Raw genomic sequence first — 15913 nt, forward strand, 5'->3', positions numbered from 1 at the left:
GGTCGTTTTAGTATTATAGATGTTGGAAAAGAGATTATCTGCTCTCAGAATGACTACACATTAGCTTCTCTTAATAGGCTGCATCCTTTTTTTCATTTGCTTTACTGTTTACTTGCAACAGTAATAAACTATTATTTGGCCAAACATGTAACTAGAGCAAATACTCTGAGGTGGGTAATGCTATTTTTTATGTTAAATTGTTGCATTTCAGTAACATCAATCACATTAAATGGGAGACATTGGCAGTGACTATTAATACGATTTGTTAAAAGTGCTGTAGATTCTCTGACTTATGTTCTTCATGATATTGAACTATAATCAGATGTTTGTGTGTGTTACAGGGTCAGGCGATGACATGAGCATTGGGCCCTCCGTTTGTGGGTGAAGAGAGCGCTTATCTTCTAAGTGTCAGCCGGAACAAAAAGGTAGTTTGAAATGACGTAGATGTTTGTACATACAGTGGGGTCCAAAAGTAAAAAAAAAAAAAAAAATATGCATTACGATGACATAAAATGAAAAATAAATATTGTATATTCTGCTCTATTTCTAGTTGTTATCCTCAAATCATGTAGGATAACATGGATCATCAGGTTTTGCACAAACTTGTGAAGTCCATGCCAGCTTGAGTGCATGCTGTTATTAAAACAAAAGGGAATGTACCAAATGCTAAGACATTTTGAAATTCATTGTATTTTTACAACTTTTAATTCAAATCGTAATGCTGATAGTGTAATTTGCAATGACAAACTGTAGAATAGAATGCTGTAGATTATCATTGGTGGAGAATTACTTGCCTGGGAAACTGAATGAGATGGGACTTGGGTACAAAGAGTTGTGACAAGTGGCCTCTCATCTCATCTATTGCTCTATCTCAGGTGTCTTTTCCTTACATGACCAAAAAAACTGTGACTGCTGACTATAATGAAAATTGGTACTATAATCAGTTATTCTTTAATTCAAATTATCCCGAACTGCAATGGTACTCTAATTATTAGTGGCGATTGCTAAGGCAAACCTCACCATTATTATTGCTTATACTTGGATTTAGGGTTATTTCAAAACCTATATATTAAACTTTGCAGTGTAACTCATCCCAAATCTTTGTTCTTTAGAGATGAAAGATGCCTCAAACATTGTGGCTTGTTGAGGAAATGTGCACTGTTACTTTTCTAAGCGACTGGAGTAGTGATTGTAATTGGGCAAAAATAAAAAACACCTATCAATTTCTTAGCAACCACCCAAAGCAATGTAGAAACCACATGACGTGATGGTAAGAACACCTGAGCACCTGCATAGCAAGGCTCTAGCAACCACCCAGAACACCATTGCATCAGCATAGCAACAGCCTGGCACCCACTCATAAAATCCTAGTAACCACCTATCTTTGCCTTCGCGACCACTCCATACGCTATAGAATCCACATGACAACACTGTAAAAAGCAACTGTATTGCTACACCATAGACAGAACACCATAGTAACAGCACAGCAGCGCCCTTGCACCCACCTAGCAATGCCACATATTCACCCGGAGCAGCCTAGCAACCACCTAGCAATGGCTTAGCCACCACTCAGAACACTCTAGAATCCGCATTACAACATGGTAAAAACACTCAGAACACCAGAGCTACTGCATTGCACTGTCCTGGAAACCACCCATAACACAATAGCAAAACCCTAGCAACCACCTATCAGTGCATTAGCGTCCACTCCGAACACTATAGAAACCGCATTACAACACAGGTAAAACGCTCAAAACACCAGAGCTACTGTATTTTAACGCCTTGGCAACCACCCATAACACACTAGCAATGCTTTAGCAACCACCCAGAGCAGCCTAGCAACCACATAGCAATGCCCTAGCAACCACCCAGAGCAGCCTAGCACCACTGAAACTAAATTTGCATGGGCAAACACTCACATGTTGTTTAGAAAATGTTAACGTCTAGTCTGTATGCAGTTTTTACATTCTGTTGTAGTCCAGTGCAGTATTTCATTTTTTATTACTTAGGATGATGCTGTCCATAAACAGAAAAAAGTGTGTATTACATAAGTGGGAAAAAGTCAGAAGGAACAAAAAGTTCTAGTCACATGTTGTTCATTACAATTAAGTTTATGTTGTAGGTTAAAGAACAGGGTGAGAAGCTTTCTTAAAATGAAGACGGGTCTATGGTATCCTAAATCTGGCCTACTTGGAACCCATAAACATTGATGTTTTCAGTTGTATGGTCCTTATGAAAAGGCCAATTTACTTTAATGTCTGCATTTTTTTAATCACACGCATAAAGGAAGCAACTCTTTATTTGAAAATTGTTCTGTAGCCACACTAATCTGAAACGGATGGGCATTGTCACCACGCTGGCTGCTGTCGTGATTACTTTCACATGTCAGGCACCCATAAATCCTACAGCCAAGTCAGACTTGATAAGAAATTGGAAATAAGGGTTTCTGTACATGGTCACACATCTCTCATTACCCAGAATAGATACAGAGCTGGCCAAAAGCCTTCACCTATCTGTGCTAATGGTAGTTCTTAGAGTTTTGGGCCTTAAATGTGAAGAAATGCTGTTAGGTTTTGTTGAAATGCTTGTGATCTGTTGTGTATCATCAGATTTATCCTACACTGTCCAATAGGGGTAAAATAGTATAAATGTTATAAATAATTCTACTGTATATTACCGTAGTGGTTTAGTTGATGTATAACATGCCCATGGAATGTTTTCAGGTTAAGTGCCCTATTTTAAGAGTGCTAGCACAAAGCGCAGCACTATGCCTTAAGTCATAAGCTCAAAGTCAGCATGGCCATGAAGTTTTGGTATTTTCGTGCAAGCATGCGTTAAGTCAAGGTGCAAGGAGGTTTGGCGAAATCGTGTGCGCAACGCATTAATGGGCTGGGTCAAGTGCAGTTAAATTCAGAGGTTCTTCTCCAGTTATTGCAGCGTAAGCATCCCATTATATAGTCTATTCCTCCAAGCACCAGCAATATTAAAAAACAGCACATTCATAAGAAGGTGGCAGTGTAAATGGACTGTATGCAATGAATTAGAATAAAAGAAATATGGACATGCTCCTTTTATATGCTTGGAAAATGTTGTTCTCATCAGGATTTGGATGTACGCTCCGTTTAATTATAGGGAATGTACTGTAAGTATCATTAATAATTTTCATATACTGACACACAAATCATTGCTAGTATTAATAGTGATTGCATTGGCATGCACTTCACTCCTTCCGGCCGATTTTGATTTTGAACAATTAAAATGATCTATTGAAACACCAAAAATTTAAACCAAAAATATTTCTAAATTCAAATTACACTTCAAACGAAACAAAAATATGATCAAAATAATGAAATGGTCAAAAAAATCATATACCAAATCCAAAAACATTTTCCTCTCCAACTTTTTCCACTGGCACCTTTTGCAGTGACATAAAAAATAACTCTATGGTTTTACAGGTGGAAAAATACCAATACAAAATAGATCAAAAATACAATTGTAAATATAAACATAATAATAATTGAGAAATAAACCATGACCTATGGATAGTTGAACAAAAAATTGTCATAAGATGTCTATAACTCTGATCGTCAGGAACATAATTTGATGTTCCACAATATTTTAAGATTTTGGACATGAATACAGACCTGCTTTTGAAACGTTTTAGCGTAACGACCTGTTTCTCAGGAAATTAACAAATTGCACTTAGAATCAGCACTCTCACAGTCGTTGCACATAGCGCTGCACTTTGCAGTCATGAAAATAGAGCCCTAAAATGAATATGAATGTATAAGTGAAAGTTGACGCATTTCTACCACCGCATGGTACATACCTTCATATGGCCCAGACCGGCTGTCCAAGATGTCCTGGAGTTGAAGAGGAAACTGATTTTAGAAAAGTGTTGTGTACTCCCCATCTTAAATGTGTGGTTAAAATATTCCAGTTACCCTTTGAAAATTAAACTGTTTAAACAATGTATTGTCATGTGATTTAATAACACTTTAGAACTGCAACCGCTTTCAGAACTTGAAGTACTATGGTTAAATAATAACATCTGTATATACCAAGAAAAATGCAAGTAATTTAAAGAAGTTAAGCAAACAGTAGTCCCATGTTGGCAGTGCTCTACATTTCATACAAGTTGTGACATTGTGTCAACACTGCAATGGCATCTCTTGTGGTTAGCAATGAAATACGCTCAAATACATTTTTTTTTCTCTCAGCTGTTCTCTGTAAGATCGCAAATCACAGCCAAATTCCCATGTCTTGCGGTGCTTGTAAAGAGCTGAAGGCGTAACCCACAAGACCTCGTTAAATTGTGGATGGTGGACAGTTAAATTTGAGTGATTTATTGTGCTCATCCTGTATTGTTTAAAGGATTTTCACTTTCTTCTTGAATGTAAAATCAGTCTGGAATGCTTAGATTCAACAAGTGGTATTTGATTGATCCAGCTAAAAAGTTCACTTGGCTATGTTATTTAGTAAAAACCTCCCAACAGCATTTGCTGAGTATATTGCTTATCACTTTGGTTTCCCTGTATCTATACAGTGGCCCCCCAAAGTATTTGGACGCTTAAGCCCCACTTAAAAATGTATTAATGTCTTTGCATTATTTAACAAATGATTTAATTATTGAAATGATTGATTATTTGTTGTACACTAATAGTTGATATTACTGAAAAATGTATTTATATTTATGTATTCCATGGTTTGTAGATCACATTATCAAATCTGAATGACAAAACATAGACATGCAGTGACCCGAGATGCTTAACAGACACTTTTCACAAATAGGGTACAAATTGGTGTCTTATATTTTTTAAAGCAGTAAAGACAGAAATCCAATGTTCTTTGTGGAGAGAACTATTAGATACTTTAGATAGATCATTTAGTATAAAATTAACATAGCATTAAAAGCAAGGGCGAAGCAAACATTTAAAAAAGGTAGGTGGCTTGCACAAACCCAACACTTACAGTGCAGTATTAATATATTACAGTATATATTAATAAATAAGTATAAGTATTATATTAATATACGTATTATTTACTTTTAATATTTGTAGTATTTTAAAGATTCAAGTATTGCAAAATGTAGTTAAATTAGCTGCAGAAATAAAGGGCATCTTGTGGAGCATTTGCTTCTGTTTCACACATGACAATAAAAGACTGAGCACAAGCTGGTCCTGAATAAATTATTTAATCAATTACAATAATGACAATTGTGCTTGTGCATTGTGGGATTTACAGTAAATGTATCCAAGTGGCTCGAGTGTTTTGACTACGTTCACTGAAATTTGTTCAGATTCATTTAATGATTCAGTGACCATGGTGATTCCAGAAGGTGGTGACAAATGTGTGTCTTGTGTGAAATAAGTTTGTCACTGAATCAACGAGTAAAAGACAATTTTAATCCTTAAAAATGTGCATGTCTTCAGACCTACAAAGAGACTTTACTAGAGGTTTTAAGCATTATAAGAACAAAGAAAATCTATCATTTCCCTTCAGTGTGTGAGCTGCTGAGCATTACTTTTATCAAAAGACAAAGTATAATGCGTTTCAATTACATCTGATCATTTTCATGTGTAAAAAAGTGTCTACATGTCTATTCACTTCAGTAAAATGCCTAAATGTTCTAAGAACACAGCAGATCTATCTTTTTTCCTACAGTTTGTCGACTGCACATCTACACAGTTAAAAAACAGGAGCTGATATTAAAAAATAGCTTTACATATTTAACACAGATCTAGTAATCTGCTTAAATTGGCAAAAACAACCGATCAAACTCTTACCTCACAAACATAATGTAAAAAGCATAACTTAATGAAGACTCATGTGCTGATATAAACTCCACTTACAATGTGTGCTTAAAAGAAGGATTGTCTTTTTTTTTCTGCAGTGCATTTCACGTAATGCTGCCAATCAAGAACGATATGCCGATAAATAACTATTGTTTGTGTGTTCCTCATCTCTAGATTATTAATTTAGATCAACATCAATGCCAATAAAAAACATGGATAAATGAGCATTGTTGAAAGCAACTTTGTAGAAATGAACGGAGCTGCGTTGATTAGACTGTCTGACTGATGGCCTATTACGTAAGAGTGGTTTTGGCTCAAAGAAACCCAAAGAAACGCAAATAATACTGTATACAAATCCACCATTTGGACTCGGTATGGGTTTAGATTGGAAAAGTGCAGGGGACAAAATGCACCTTTTTAAAGAGGGGTGGAGGACGTGTCCCCAATGTCCCCCGCGGCTGTTACGCCCTTGATTAAAAGTAGCTAGTTTTAAACACATCAAATACCAGTACTCCACTTGGTGATTTTGGCCTGTTTCATGTCACAGTACGAAACAATTGAAATTACGCAACAGTGTAACTTCTTCAGAATCTGTAACATCATTTTTACCCTTTCTATAGCATAGTGGGAAGACAAGTAAATAAGACATAATATATTTAAGACATAATATTTAGTTGCACCCACAAAAAAAAAAAAAAAAAAAAAACTTAATATCTACCTGTGTCCCTCAAAATAAGTGAATTAATGAATGAATGAATAAATAAATAAATAAATAACAGTACAAAATAAATTTGTATCAGGGTTGTATCAGTATTTGTATTCTATTGTATACTGAAACTGAGTGATAAATTAATTTTGCAACCCAGAAAATCTTGCAACCCTGTTACCCATTTTTTTTTATTTTTTTTTACCCATTTTATTTAATGTTTATTGCTAAAAAATATGAAATCAAACAAACCACTCAAATGAAAACAAGCAAACCCCTCAAATAAAACAAATGTACAATAAAAAACACATGTAACATTTAGTTTGGTGGTGGGCATTTTATGATGGTTAAGCATCATCTTTCATCTATACCTTGAAAATACCTTGTTCTTGAAATAATTTGACATATTAATTTATGCGAAAAATCTGTGTTGGAAAAGCTGTTGATTGGAAATGTTGGATTCTCCACACAAAGTTTTCTATGGCCCACTTGTTGATTGTGGCCAAGCTTTTAAATCTTTAGTTTAAGAAAACTTCTTATCTCCTGCCCCACCAGATGAACTGTGATTAATTGGATGACACAACTGAGAATAAGTGAAGCTATCCATTTACCACTAGTTTGCATGTCAGATGCTGTAGTAGTTCTGCAGTCTTGTCTAAATCATTTAAAATGAACCTTGCACTGGCATGTCATCCACTGATTTATTGACATCCTTAGTTTATAGCTTCAGTTTTAAGGGGGGTAATTCATGATCCAGTAGCAATTTGTGAGTGACCCATTTGTTTTTGTTTTTTGGCAATCATTTAATCAGGAAACAAAACTGCCAAACCTATACATTGTGATTGCTTGTGCAAGTCCCAGTGGAGGATTAAACCATGACTTGGCAGACCAGAAAAGCCTTTGATACAAGACGTAATTTGAACTGTGCACCATAGACAGGGGACATATATCAAATGTGGACCTCAGTGTTGTCAGGAAACTTTTGCATAGGGATTTGCCATAACTGGTGCGATAATGACCAAAATTTGGCCCCGAAAGCATTGAATTTTCAAGTCTGTTTTTTACTTTGAAGGTTTATCCAACTTTTTGTCATTCCTCGAGGGTTGAAATATTAATTGTGCTCATTATATTCTCGAAATGCTCTTCCTTGTGTCAACCTGTCAATCTGGGTCTTTGGGTGACCCAGTAGAACATCATGCTTTGATTGAAGCATCTGGTACACACTGTGTCTGGTTCTCTTATCGGATTACCTTACCTCTAATGCTTGTTTAGTCATTACATTTTCTCATTTTGCTTCTCTTGTTTTATGCCAGGTCACTCTTGCCTATGCTAGCAGTTCCACTGTATAAGCAAATCCAGTCGTTCCTTTGAGCCATAATATATTTTAGAGGATATTATATTCAACAAAATGGTAAACACATTGCTCAGCATGTCAGCAGTAAACACAAACAATACCAGCACCGGATTTAACGTAATATCTCTCAGATTTATTCCGACTTACATTTTAATGTTCCAACATACACTGTAGATACACAAGGTGGGTTTGATTTCACATTGTTTTTATCAGATTACATCATGTGTGTTATGGTCCATTCAGATATGGAATGTGCATTTTAGGGAGAGACACACACTGTCTAGTCTGGTTAATGTGGAATAATCAGGCTCTGTTAAGTACACTGATGTGAGTATGGAGAACAAGAACCACAGACTCCAATTCCTCCTCTGGAGATGTTTGAGGTCTCCAATGGCGCTTGCTGCTCCACAGAAGTGACAAAGCTCCCTGTTTTCATTTTATTATTGGGGTTTCATTTCTTTACAGCAAATTAAAGGGGATTAAGTGGCGTCTGAGAACGTGGGCTATTTTCAGCATGTGTACTTCATTAGATGGGCCCCCACACCCAAATGTGCTGAGGATGGCTTTGGATTCCTTTCACATTGTGTCAAAGTTGGCAGTGGAGAAACCTGAGATACATTTGATGAATGGATCCAACACTTTTAATAGTTGCTCATTTTTGTAGATGCTGCTGTATTAAAGTATAAACTTAATTTTGACATTTTCTGATAAACAAAAATGTGAGTGGTGCTTGGCCATGCAAAGGTCGCTGCCACCTTTGTTATATGGGTGGTTGCCAGTAGAAGAAGACTGATATATTGGTTTTACTGATTAATCTGTGACTATAGTTGCTTTTTGGAACTATCAGTTATCTGCTCAAATCTATGCCAATAATTGGTTTTTTTTTTTATCTCAGTCTTCCATCTTTGAACATATTCATCCATATTTTTATGCATATTTTGTTATTTTGATTAGATAATCAAGTGTTCTAAATTAAAGTGAGGGCATTTAAAGAAAAATTTGATTATATGGAAACTAACCACATCAGCACATGCTTTGTGTTTCCAACTTCATATCATGTAAATAATTAAAAAAACGCATCTGGTAAAATACACCGATCAGCCACAACATTAAAACCACCTGTCTAATATCGTGTAGGTCCCCCTCGTGCCACCAAAACAGCTTGGAACCGTCGAGGCAAGGACTCCACAAGACCTCTGAAGGTGTCCTGTTGTATCTGGCACCATGAGGTTAGCAGCAGATCCTTCAAATCCTGTAAGTTGTGAGGTGGGGCCTCCATGAATCAAACTTGTTGGTCCAGCACATCCCATAGATGCTCAATCAGTTTGAGATCTCGGGAATTTGAAGTCAACACCTTGAACTCTTTGTCATGTTCCTCAAACCATTCCTGAACAATTTTTGCAGTGTGGCAGGGTACATTATCCTGCTGAAAGAGGCCACTGCCATCAGGGAATACCGTTGCCATGAAGGGGTGTACGTGGTCTGCAACAATCTTTCGGTAGGTGGTACATGTCAAAGTAACATCCACATGAATGCCAGGACCCAAGGTTTCCCAGCAGAACATTGCCCAGAGCATCACACTGCCTGCCTTCTTCCCATGGTGCATCCTGCTGCCATTTCTTACCCAGGTAAATGACACACCTGGCCATCCACATGATCTAAAAGAAAATGTGATTCATCAGACCAGGCCACCTTCCTTCATTGCTCCATTGTCCAGTTCTGATGCTCACGTACCCATTGTAGGCACTTTTTGTGGTGGACAGGGGTCAGCATGGGCACTCTGACCGGTCTGCGGTTACGCAGCCCCATACGCAGCAAGCTGCGATGCACTGTGTGTTCTGACACCTTTCTGTCATGGCCAGCATTAAGTTTTTCAGCAATTTGTGCTTCAGTAGCTCTTCTGTGGGATTTGACTAGACGGGCTAGCCTTCGCTCCCCATACGCATCAATGAGCCTTGGGCGCCCTTGACCTTGTCACCGGTTTACCGGTTGTCCTTCCTTGGACCACTTTTGGTAGGTTCTAACCACTGCATATGGGAACACCCCGCAAGACCTGCCGTTTTGGAGATGCTCTGAACCAGTTGTCTAACCATCACAATTTGGCCTTGTCAAAGTAGCTCAGATCCTTACGCTTGCCCATTTTTTCCTGCTTCCAACACATGAAATTCAAGAACTGACTGTTCACTTGCTGCCTAATATATCCCACCCCTTGACAGGTGCCATTGTAACGAGATAATACGTTTTATTCACTTCACCTGTCAGTGGTTTTAATGTTGTGGCTGATTAGTGCATGTGTATATATGTGTAAATATATATATATATATATATGTATGGTCTGATATAAAGCTTAATTTGCTAAATTTGTAAAATTGGCTTTAACTTTACACAGAAAAGGAAAAAGTGAGTATTATAATGTTCAAAAACTGGCCCCATTTACTTCCATTGTAAGCGCCTCAAAATAAATTTTTGTGGTAATCAATATTATGCCACAAATGCTGTCGAATGAGCGTAGCTTGTATTGAACCATGAGTATTCCTTTAATGTATGTTATGGCATATCTACTGTATGTGGTTGCTTGGGTGTTCTGTTTGGTTGTTAGGTGGTTGCTTACTGGCCCAAGGACAAAAATCCTGCCTCCAAGTCTTTATAATATTCTGGTCCATAAATATGGCTCGGGTCCCACCTTCAATGAAAGTCTATGAGACTTTTTTGTCTGTTTTATCATCTGGCAGGTGAATATCATAAGTGAAATGGCTTAGAAAAGTAATAGTACACCTCTCCCCAATAAGCCAAAATCCTAAGTATGAGCAATGATAATTAATGTGATGCTTGCCTTCGAAAACACCACTTACGAAAGCAAAAAGAGAAGTATTGAGGTTATGAAGTAATGCCGCTTTGTAAAACTCTGGCTAGGACACTGCTATTTTCTTATGGCATGACAGATTTACTTTAAGCCTCCATTATCACTGCCAAAGCAATAAACACAGACGTAGATGTTTACCTGAAAAAAGTCTTAGAACTACAGTGGAGTTCCTAGAACTGAATTAATTTGACTGCTACGTTGATGATAGAAATGCAATTGGATCTGGGCCGTCTCTCTCTATGGATCTGTGTTCTCAGCTGTAGGGATTTCTGCATAGGTCCAAATCAACCCTTATTGGCCACACAGTATATGCTGGAGATTTTATCCTGGGCATGTTCATGTTACTTGAAACTATGAGTTATAAGCAATTTTTCATCTGATAATCAGTATCACACAAGCAATTACAATTTAATTTTGCTTAATTTTTTTAGGATATGGACAGACGGGCCTGAATCACACAAGCCTGGCTATGACTCCATTGCGTCTGCAATGTCTGGAATGATGCACATCACTGGTCCAGAAGTGAGGATTGTAATTTGATGTGTTTGAAGGAATAGTTCACAAAATAGTCCATCGTAAAATACTATCGTATGTCTTCAGAAGACTTGGAATATAGTGCACAAATCGTATAGATTATTTTATAAAACTTTAATGGTGCTTAATGTCATTTTGGAGCCTGAATGTTTCAGTCCCAATTCACCTTCATTGAATAGAAAAGAGCTGTTTAGGATTTTCTTTGACATTTTGTAACAGAATTAAAATTTTTTAGTTAATTATCCCTTTAATGTTGAACCTAAATTATTATTATATTTATAGCATTATGTCATTGTGGCAGGGAGGAGGGTGGGGCCGATTCGTGATGCTGCACACCTGGTCCCTAATCAGGCTAATCAAGCCCTCCAGAGGGATAAATGCGACCGGAGGCTGAAGTTCCAGAGAGAGTGTGTTATGGGCAGCTGCCCAGCATGTGTTTATGTTTGTGTCTTTTTGTTTAAACCATAAAATATTATTTATATTGTTAAGCTAGTTCTCGCTTCCTCCTTTCCCAACTTTTATCCTTTGTTAGACTGTTGCCGAAATCCGGTAAGGAGGAGGGATGCGCTGTAGTAGAGTCCTCGCCACTACCATCCACCCCAACGGAGCAGCTGCGGCCATCCGCCAGGGGACAGAAGAGCCCGGCCGCCTGAGAGCGGAGGAACGGCTGCCAACCACGAGGGAAGTAGGGGCTCCTAGCCGACTGCCTTGAGCTGTCAGGGCTGCTGCCGGGGTGGAGGAGACCCCTACCGGCCGCTAATATGCGGCGGGGTCAAGAGAGGACCGCAAGTGGGGAGGGGCTCCTGGCTGACTGCCTGGTACCGCTGCCAGGGGCGGGGGAGACCCCTACCGTCCACCGAAAATGCAGCGGGGCATTCCGTCCGCCTGGGGCTGGAGGTGGCTGAGGACCAGGCTATGGCGTATCGGAGAACCGGCGAGTGCGTTTTTTTTTCTCTCTCTCTCCCGCTATCGCTCCGTGTTGGCCTTTCCCTCTCGTTTTTGTTGTTGTTGTTTTTTCCTTTCTCTTGTCACCCTCCCAGGTCCGAAGAGGCGGGGATGACCTGCCAGCAGGTGGGGCCGGAAGGGCGTGTACGTCATGCCGGGGGCTCCCCGGCCTGAAGGAAAGGAGGGAGGAGTGTGGCAGGGAGGAGGGCGGGGCCGGGTCGTGAATCTGCACTTCCGGCCCCTAATCAGGCTAGTCAAGCCCTCGAGAGGGATAAAGGTGACCGGAGGCGGCAGTTCGAGAGAGAGAGAGAGAGTGAGTTACGGGCAGCTGCCCTGCATGTGTTTATGTTTGTGTCTTTTTGTTCAATTAAACATTAGTTTGATTCTTCATCCAGTTCTCGCCACCTCCTTTCCCTTTTACCTTGTTACAGTCCTCTTCATTGATCTTCTTATGTTTGAAGGATGGGGACCCAGTCAGGCCAGGTGTGGCTATGAGAGATCTGGCAACTGGTTTGTACACTCAGGGAGCCATCATGGCTGCTTTGCTGCAGAGACAGAGGACAGGAAGAGGCCTTCACATAGACTGCAATCTTCTGTCCTCAAAGGTAATGAAACAATGAATTGTGGCTTATTATCTGAAAACTGCATAATTATATTACGCAGTTATATATAACTGCATATATATATATATATATATATATATATATATATATATATATATATATATATATATATATATATATATATATATATATATATATTATAAGCAATATCACACGAGCAAGAGTGCGATATGGTCCTACATCAGCACTGCTGTGATTCGGCTGCAGGCCGAGTGCTGTAGGTAATCACAGCAGCGCTGATTTAGGGCCATATAACATGATTGTGAGTGTGATATTGCTTCTGTACAACAGTTTAATGAACAAGTAAATTAAACAAAATTGGAAAAACTGAGTACGGTCATAAAAAATGCATTTGTGCATGGAACTACTTTCTTACGCAACGGATCACAATCTGCCTTTGCTGGTTCAAACCAAATGATGCGTCCAAGGCTTCGTCAGTAATTCAAAAATGTCACTTCAGAAACAGTATCACGGCTTGTGCTGTTTCTACCAAGTTATTGGATAAACAGTGATGGATGGATAGATTTGTGTGTGAGAGAGAAAGACATGGAGTGTGTGCTATCACCTGTTGCCACTCCCAAGCAGAGATGCTGTCTGCTTTCTGAAGATCAGCTTTCTCAGTGAAAAAATAGCCGTCCAAGCGGGGGTGTTTCTCCCTATTTCGTGGTAGCCGGTGCGCAAGAGTCATTCACTATGGAAACCATATGTATTTGCCATGGCGATTCTCATTGTTTTAGTATAACACAGTGATTCTCAACAGATTTTTTTTAAGGACCCAGATTTTGAGAGTGGCAACCCATACAATACCAAAATGTTTATTGCCCACAAGTAAACAAAATTGTCCTCAAAATGTGATTTTTAATACATTTAAATGGATTTATAATACAAAGAATTACATAGTCCCAACAAAATGCAAAATGATTAACATGATATAGGCTGAATTATTATCTTTATACTGAATTATTAATGAAAAATTATTATCTTTGCTTACTAAATGTTTCCTGTTCTCGGCAGCAAATAATTAAATACAGATGTTGGCATCAGCCTAACTTAGCTAGCTTCTAGTTTAATTGGACACAAAGCCTTTGACGTCAACAAACGATATTGGAAGTGTTTTGTCCTTTCTTTTAGAAGTTGATAAACCTATTTATTTTTCTACCCTAACTGTGCAGGTTTATATAGTTTGTTAGTATTTATTTGCATTTGGTCGATTCTTGCAAAGCCTGTCAATAAAATGTCCTGGTCCTATTTTAGTCTAAAATCAAAAGAAACAAATTGTATTTTGCATATAGAAAATGGAGCCTATTTTAAGGACCAATAAAAAAATTTACTTTGTGAATTTATTTTTATGACAGTTATGCACATTTATAATACCTTATAATACCAATTATCAATGCAAAAAATGGCCATTTTGATATTCTCATTGCAATATGTAAAAGAAATATAATTGTACTTAATTGTAAAGTATGTATATACATGTTAGTAGTTCTCCCTGCACTGCCTTTCATTCTCACAAATTTTATATTAAAAAATGTTTTACATTAGCATCTTTTCTACTGTAATAGAGTGAAAAATGGACTGTGTTGTTATAATGAGAATCATCATTGAGTACAATAGGAATAAAAAAATCAGGGTAAAATGTTCTTAAGTGACCTGAAAATAATGACATTTTTTTTTGTATTGATTTGGGGATAAATATGACCAGGACATTTTCTTGGCAGGTTTCATGAGAATCACCTATGTTGCATTGATTTTTTCCCCTGCTGTCTGTGACCCTATCAGAACAGGCACACTATAGTATAAAAGGTAAATGTAGAAACTTGCATGGCTTTCAAGTAAACTAAAGTTTCAAATTATGTGGTCACACTAAAAAATGTGCATGTAAGTTTTAGAAAAAAAAAAAAAAAAATACAAATTAAAATAGAGTATAAAAACAAGTCATCCAAAAAGTGCATTTGACTAATGTACAAGTTTATAGAAGAGGTGACTCAGCTCAATTTGTTCCTTGTCGTAAGTAGTCCTGGTGTGGTAGACAGGCAGGATAATGCTACACTAAAGGATAAAGGCTAATTTATAAGTATTATTTGCATTGTAAGAATCTGTAGGCTATCTTGCTATGCCACTGTGTACTGCATTAGCTAACCAGGTTTTTGAGACAGTTTCATACCTGTCCTTTCAAGAGAAAATGGTACACCATTTACAAATGTCCACTGGTAACGTCATCTGAAATAATTTCCGCCTGGCATTTTCTTTTTGCTCTTTGACTAAGCGATGGTAATATTGCTTGTACAGCGTCCTGCCTGCCAACCACCCATCCGGCTCAGACGCACAAGCTTACAGGTGATGTAAATAGCAGTGCTTACACAGAGAATGTCAACATCCGTGCAACACCACAAGCGGTCAGTTAAGATGTCAAAAGTGTAGCATCATGAGAATAGATGGAGTGAAAGACTCTGCTGAGTTTACATGTTCATACGCGTGTGTGGTTGTCTGCTGACATATTGATATTCAACAGAGACATTTAGTTCAAAGCAGACTTCAGCATGCACCACGGCCAGGATTAAATCAGAGGAGATGCCATTGGCTCTCTTGGTGAATGTTTTATGTTCCGTTCTTGTGTCTTGCCACTTCATAATTAACGTTCTGTATAAGTGTTTATTGAAAACTAAATATGGGGAATAGGAAGTAAAGCAGCTTTCTCTTGAATTACTTTGTTTTCGCATCTGCAGTATCACTTAACAAGATCGGTTTAACATTTTGTTGGGGTTTTCACCATAGCAACTACCTGAAACCTCAAATACCCTCTTTTGCAACAACTGGCCTGAGAGCAGAAATTCTAGATTCACTAAAGCAAGAGTTTTCAACAGTGGTCCACGGAAGTTACAGCAGGGTGTCAGTGGACTATATATAAAACTTATACAAATTTGTTGAAAATTGTATCTGTTTGAATGAACATTAACTAATAATCTGTTAAGCATTATGTAAATGTAATTCTTTACAATACATTGCTCAAATAATACACATGCATTACATTATATAATGCATTAGGAATCATGAACAAAAAAAGTTTTTTTCACAGCATTTGTCAATTTT

At 37.9% G+C, this 15913-nt stretch overlaps 1 pseudogene; it reads left to right on the top strand.

The window, feature by feature from the left end:
* LOC127434212 (succinate--hydroxymethylglutarate CoA-transferase-like) overlaps nt 1-15913 on the top strand; it is a 164022-nt pseudogene that overhangs the window by 2086 nt on the left and 146023 nt on the right.

This window comes from Myxocyprinus asiaticus, chromosome 44 (genome assembly GCF_019703515.2).
Source record: "Myxocyprinus asiaticus isolate MX2 ecotype Aquarium Trade chromosome 44, UBuf_Myxa_2, whole genome shotgun sequence".
In the NCBI taxonomy this organism is placed as follows: Eukaryota; Metazoa; Chordata; class Actinopteri; order Cypriniformes; family Catostomidae; genus Myxocyprinus; species Myxocyprinus asiaticus.